Genomic DNA, 6,611 nt, shown 5'->3' with positions numbered 1-6,611 from the left:
GGTCTGAAAGCGATGATGTTGCTTTAATCACAAGGCAATTTAAGAGCTTTCTAAGGAAGAAGTACAAGAATCATCAAAAGTGGAATAAAGGTAAGGGTAGAAAAAATTTTAAGAATTCTAATGAAATAAATTACTTTGAATGCAGCTAGCCTGGATACGTTAAAGCTGATTGTCCTACACTTAAGGCACACCCAAAGAGAAGGGTGAAGAGAAAACAAACCTCAAAAAGGACAAGAGTAAAAAGAAATTCCAAAAGGCATTCTGGATAGATTCTGCTTCAGATTCCTCTGAAACTGAACCTGAGGAGGAGACAACAAACTTGTTCTTAATGGCGGACATTAATCTTGGTCAAAGAGACCAAGAAGCGGTATGTGAACTAACCTATGAGCAACTCCTTGAAGTTTCTAAAAAAATACATGCACAATATAGGAAACTTAAGAAAACTTATGCTAGCCTGAAATTGGAATTTTTTAATTTACAAAAAGAGGATGAAAGTCTTCTTAAAGATTATTCAACAATTGATTCAAATCACATGGCTTTACTTGATGAGTTTGATGCATTAAATAAAAAGCATGCTGAATTATCTGATTCTTATAATTTTTTTAAACAGTCTCATTCTGAGTTAGAAAAAGAATATAAAAAATTAAATAATTTAAAAACCTTTAAAAATAAAAAATCTTCATTTCATGCATCGCATAAAAAGTATCATCATAGGAGTAGATTAGTGCATCCTTTTCCTAGAGTTAGATATTTTTCATGTGGCATGCTAGAACACATAGTTCACACTTGCACCATTCACCATAGCCCATATTGGGTCTGGAGACCCAAGTTACATGATCTACAGCATGCATTGCATTCTACTTTCCATAAGATGGAACCCAAACATATTTAGATTCCTAAATCTAACATTTGATAATTTTGTAGGCAAGCTCTTATAAAAGGCCTCATGAGAGCATGTGGTACCTGGACAGCGGAAGCTCTCGACATATGACTGGCAATGCCAATCAAATCATAGTGCTGGAGACTAGGACAGGAGGCAAGTGACTCTTGGAGATAACACCACCAGGAAAGTAGTAGGAGCAGGTATAATTGGTAATTCCAAGACTGTTCTTATTGAAAATATTTTGCTTGTAGATGGACTGAAACACAACTTGCTTAGCATCAGTTAGCTTTGTGACAAAAGCTTCATCATAAAATTTTTGGCAAATTCATGCATTATGAGCTTAAATAATAATACTATTTTGCAGGAAAAGTGGATCAACAATGTTTACATGCTTGATTTAAATAATATTGAATGTGCTGCTTCATTTTGCTTAAAAACTACTATTGATGATTCAGGGTTATGGTACAGGAGATATGTCATGCTAGTATGAAAACCCTTAGGAAAGTGACCCAAAAAGACCTAGTTAGAAGTGTCCATAAGCTTAAGTTTTCAAAAGACAACATTTGTGATGCCTGCCAATTATGAAAGCAAATCCACTCCACTTTTCATTCCATTAAGGGCATTCACACCTCTAGACCTTTAGAAGTCCTTTACATGGATTTGTTTGGACCCATTAGCACTTCCAGTTTGGGTGAGAAAGTCTATGGTTTTGTGATTATCGATGACTACTCGAGATTTACTTGGATTAGAATTTTTTCACACAAAAATGAGTCATTTGATGAGTTTAAAGTCTTCTTCACATGGATTTTGAAAAAGCTAGGTTGTGAGATTTTGACCATCCATAGTGACCATGGGGGAAAGTTTGAAAATGAGAGATTTAGAGATTTTTGTGTGGGCAAGGGGATTAGCCAGAACTTCTCAGCTCCAAGGACCCTCAGTAGAACGGGGTAGCTGAAAGGAAGAACCAAACCTTAGTGGAAGCTGCGAGAGCCATGCTTGCTGAGTATTCACTTCCAAAATACTTTGGACTGAAGCTGTTAACACAGCTTGTTATGTGTTGAATAGGGTGAATGTTAGAGCCAAATTAAATAAGACACCCTATGAGATCCTTAAGGGTAGGACACCCAATCTTTCCCACCTTCATATCTCTGGTTGTAAGGTTTTCATTCACAATAATGGGAAGTCTCACTTAGAAAAATTTGACCCAAAATCTGATGAAGGAGTGTTCTTAGGATATTCTAGTGTTGGGAAGTCTTTTAGGGTGTTTAATAAGAGGACTTTGGTGTTGGAAGAGACTACACATGTAGTGTTTGATGAGTCTGATCCTAGAAAGCCTAGAGTTGAGGATGATGATGATGGAGAGATTGCTACTGGATTAGAAAACTTGGAGAAGGGGGTAGAGCACCAGAACATTAAAGGAGTAGGAGAGGTTACCCAAGGAGTAGAAAATATAGATATGGAGGAAAGGGTTGAACCTTCACACACTTTGCCTAGAGATTGGAGGTACTCTTCGAGTCACCCTAAAGATCTGATTTTAGGAGACCCTTCGGATGGAGTTAGGACTAGACATGGACTTAGGAAGAAAGTGAACCACTCTGCCTTTATCTCAATGATTGAACCCACTAACATAAACCAATCCCTTACAGATGAGTTTTGGATCTTAGTCATGCAGGAGGAGTTGAACCAATTTGTTAGAAATGATGTTTGGGAACTTGTAGAAAGACATAAGGGACAAAAAATAGTAGGAACCAAGTGGGTCTTTAAGATTAAGGTGAAATATTTTGGAGTGGTGGTTAGGAATAAGGCAAGATTAGTGGATAAGGGGTATAACCAAATAGAAAGGATAGATTTTGAGGACACTTTTGCCCCTGTAGCTAGATTGGAAGCCATTAGAGTGCTATTATCCTTTCCCTGTTATAAGGGATTTAAGCTTTTCCAAATGGACATTAAGAGTGCCTTTTTAAATGGGGAAATAAAAGATGATGTGTTTGGAGAACAACCCCCAGGTTTTGAGAGTTTCCAATTTCTAAATCATATTTTTAAATTAAAAAAGGCCTTATATGGATTAAAGCAGACACCCAGAGCTTGGTATGAGAGGCTTAGCACATTCTTACTAGAAAGGAAGTTTGTTAAGGGGAGTGTAGACACCACCCTTTTCTTGAGGAAAGTATGAGATGATTAACTCATTATCTAGATCTATGTTGATGATATAATTTTTGGATCTTCTGATAAAAGGCTATGTGATGATTTTTCTAAAATAATGGGTAAGGAGTTTGAGATGAGTATGATGGGAGAATTGTCCTATTTTTTGGGGTTTACCATTAGATAATTAGATGATGAAACTTTTTTGAGCCAAACAAAGTACATAAAGGACATCTTGAAGAAATATGAAATGGACAAAGCCAAGCCAATTAATACTCTCATACCTCAGGAATTCAATTAGACAAGGACCCAAATGGAAAATCAGTTGATCAAAAAAGGTACAATGGGATGATTGGATCTTTACTTTACCTGACTGCTAGCTGACCAGATATAATGTTTAGTGTTTATCTTTGTGCTAGATTTCAATTTGACCTTAAGGAATCCCACCTGACTGCAGTTAAGAGAATTCTTAGATACCTTTTAGGGACCCAAAACTTAGGAATCTGGTACCCTAGGCTATCTACTTCTTTTGAGATTATGGGATATTCTGATTCTGATTTTATAGGAAGTAAAGTGGATAGAAAAAGCACTTCTAGAACTTGTTAATTCATAGGATAATCTTTAGTTTCCTGGTCTAGTAGAAAGCAAAACTCTGTTGCTATTTCCACTGCTGAATCTGAGTACATTGCTTTAGGAAGTTGTGGCCCAAGTCTTTTGGTTAAAATAGCAAGTACTAGATTTAGGATTACCTGTAGGCACCATCTCTGTTATTTGTGACAACATTAGTGCCATCTGTATTTTTAAGAATCCTATCCAACATTTAAGGACTAAGCACATTGACATTAGGTATCACTTTATTAGAGATCATATGACTAAGGGAGACATTGAGTTACATCATGTGGCGACTGAGAATGAACTGGATGACATATTTATTAAACCACTGGCCTTCGACACTTTCAGTAATTTAAGGATCAGATTTGGTGTGATTGACATTAATGCATGAACTTTATTTCTATTGATCTCTTTGTTGAATTTTTTTAGTTAGTTGGTTTTTATTTTGCTTTTGGTACTTCAATTTTCATGTCTTGCTTTGTTTTTTTTCTTTTTCAAATCATCGCTGAATTGATATCTTAGGCTTTTTTTTTAATGAAAATTTGTAGTCAATGTTTTACATCTCTTAATCTACTAAAGGGTAAAAAATATCGTTGATTATGTCTCTTTCTCTAACCTATTTTGATGGTAAAAATTTCTTTTCTAACTAAAAGCCTATCTCAAATTAACAACTAGATTTTGCAATTGAGATCTTTTCTACCTTTGTACAGTAATCTAGCTTATGTTGTAATAATCAAAGTTTCTATGTTACTTCAAGATTTCTCATTATCGTGTCAATGCGTCTCTCACATAATTTTTTATTCTATTTTATGGATTATTCTTCTCTATATTAGAGAGTGAGTTTTTTTTCTTCTCTAAAATCTAAAAGATATACTTACAACTAAGAATATTTAAGAGTTTTTTGGAAAAGAATCTAAGTTGCAAAAATAATGAAAAAAAAGGTGGCCAATGATGCCAAAAACAAAAGATGCGCAATAACGCCAAATTGGAAAAAATATATACAAACAAAAGATGCGCAAAGTACACCATTCAACGGACAAGAGGCATAAAATGAGCCCATCAAAAAGCAAGCTATCTTCCTTTACTCCAACTCTTAAAACTTAGAAGAATTCATGTATCACTTAATATTTTTACCATTTTTTGGATTTTTGAAGTTTTTTAACTCATTAACTTACAAATTTTTAAAATCAATCACATGGAGAATATATCATGTTCATTCCTTGATTAAAAAAATATATGGTTTTTGTTTTTTTGTCATCTCCATCCCTCCTTTGATTTTAAATTTTTTGTCACATCGTCCCAGCCAATTTTTATATCATCTTGGATGATCAATTTTTCATTCTTCAAGAACTCCATCTACTAAATATTTTGACTTTTCTGTTCTCATCGTCATGGATGATCCTTTTTCGTCCTGTATGATATGATCGATCTCTGCTACAATCATCTTGATCGTCCTGGCACATATATTTTTTTGTCCTGGACAATGCATTTATTAGTTATCGTCCTGTATGATACACCTGTTCGTCCTAGACACAAGAGTCAGTACATTTAAAATCTTTAAAATTGTCCAGGACGATCCATTTTTGGACAATCGTCCTGGAATATCCATTGTTCGTCTTGGATGATGCACGTGGTGCTGATTTAAAACATCTCAAATTCATCCAGTATGATCCATTATTATGCATCGTCCTGGACGATTCACCTAATCGGCCTGGACGATCTAATTTTTTAACGATCATCCGGCCTGACTCCTTGGGATGATCGTCTGTGTCTAATCGTCCTAGACGATGTCTGATCGTCCTGGCCAGTTGTATCGCCTTTTTGACCAATTGGCCTGTTCACAATAATTACATCAGATCATCCTGGACGATCCAGTGATCAGCCTGGATGATCCGGTCATTCCTTTAAATTCAGAGGAGGAGGAGGCTCCCGCTCCCGCTCCTATTCCTAAACTTGTTCCTCTATGCCAGCACTCTCAGCTGGATTAGTTAGTGGAGAGATTTGATCAGCTTGAGACCCGTTTCGATGCCTATGTTACACACCAGCAGCAGCAGCAAGACCAGGACATCGCCTGGTTTGGGGCACAGTTTACTACACTCTCCAGTTGCCTTCAACAGCCACTACCACCACCTCCGTCTGATGATCAGGGGCCCTCATTTTTTTTATTTTCTTCATGTTTTTCTAGTTTTTTTCTCTTCTAGTTTATTTTCCATTTTTTGCAGTTTAATTTTTTTTATCTTTTGTTTTAGTTTCTGTTATTTTTTATTTATGTTTCCCTACTTTTTTTGATGTCAAAAGGGGGAGTAGTATGATGTTTCTTGTACTTTGAATTCTAGAACTTAGTGAACTATTTATTTTTACTAAACTGTTTGAAATTTTCTGGGTATGTTTGCCATCATCAAAAAGGGGAGATTATTACAAATCTGAGTTTATGGATTAGACTTTTGATGATAGTAAATATTCATGATTTCCTATGATTGCTTTTCTTACTAACTTTTTAGGACCATAAAATTGAATGCAGTTCAAGCCAGCTCAAGATAGAGTAGATTTAGGTTGAGTTAAGTCTGTATTTTTTCCTTTCTTGAGTCAATTATAAAAATGGTTCCTGATGCTAAGTAACCTTGCACACACACACTTGAGGGGTTTCCTGAGTTTTTCTATTTTTGAGTACATCGGCTTGGACGATGTTCATATCGGCCAGGATGATTCAACAAAAAATATAAACCCTAATTAGGGCAACCTGGTTAAGCACCCGTCATTAAGCAAATCGTACTGGACGATCCTTGTATTTGCCAGGACAATAGGCTCAAATTAGAAAGAATCAGCCACCATAATCAACTTAGGTTTTCCTTATTTTAAATTATTGGCCTGGATGATATCTATATCAGCCTGGACGATACAGCACAATTTTGCCTAAATTAATCTGGCAATTAAGGAAAGTAATTAAGGCTGATTGATACGATCACATCAGCCG

The 6,611-nt window shown here is 35.7% G+C and overlaps 1 pseudogene; it reads left to right on the top strand.

The window, feature by feature from the left end:
• LOC110092752 overlaps positions 1-6,611 on the top strand; it is a 27,522-nt pseudogene that overhangs the window by 18,421 nt on the left and 2,490 nt on the right.

Source organism: Dendrobium catenatum, unplaced genomic scaffold (assembly GCF_001605985.2).
Source record: "Dendrobium catenatum unplaced genomic scaffold, ASM160598v2 fragScaff_scaffold_1436, whole genome shotgun sequence".
NCBI classification, from domain to species: Eukaryota; Viridiplantae; Streptophyta; class Magnoliopsida; order Asparagales; family Orchidaceae; genus Dendrobium; species Dendrobium catenatum.
Note: the sequence above shows the minus strand (reverse complement) of the source record. Positions and strands in the feature narration are given on the sequence as shown.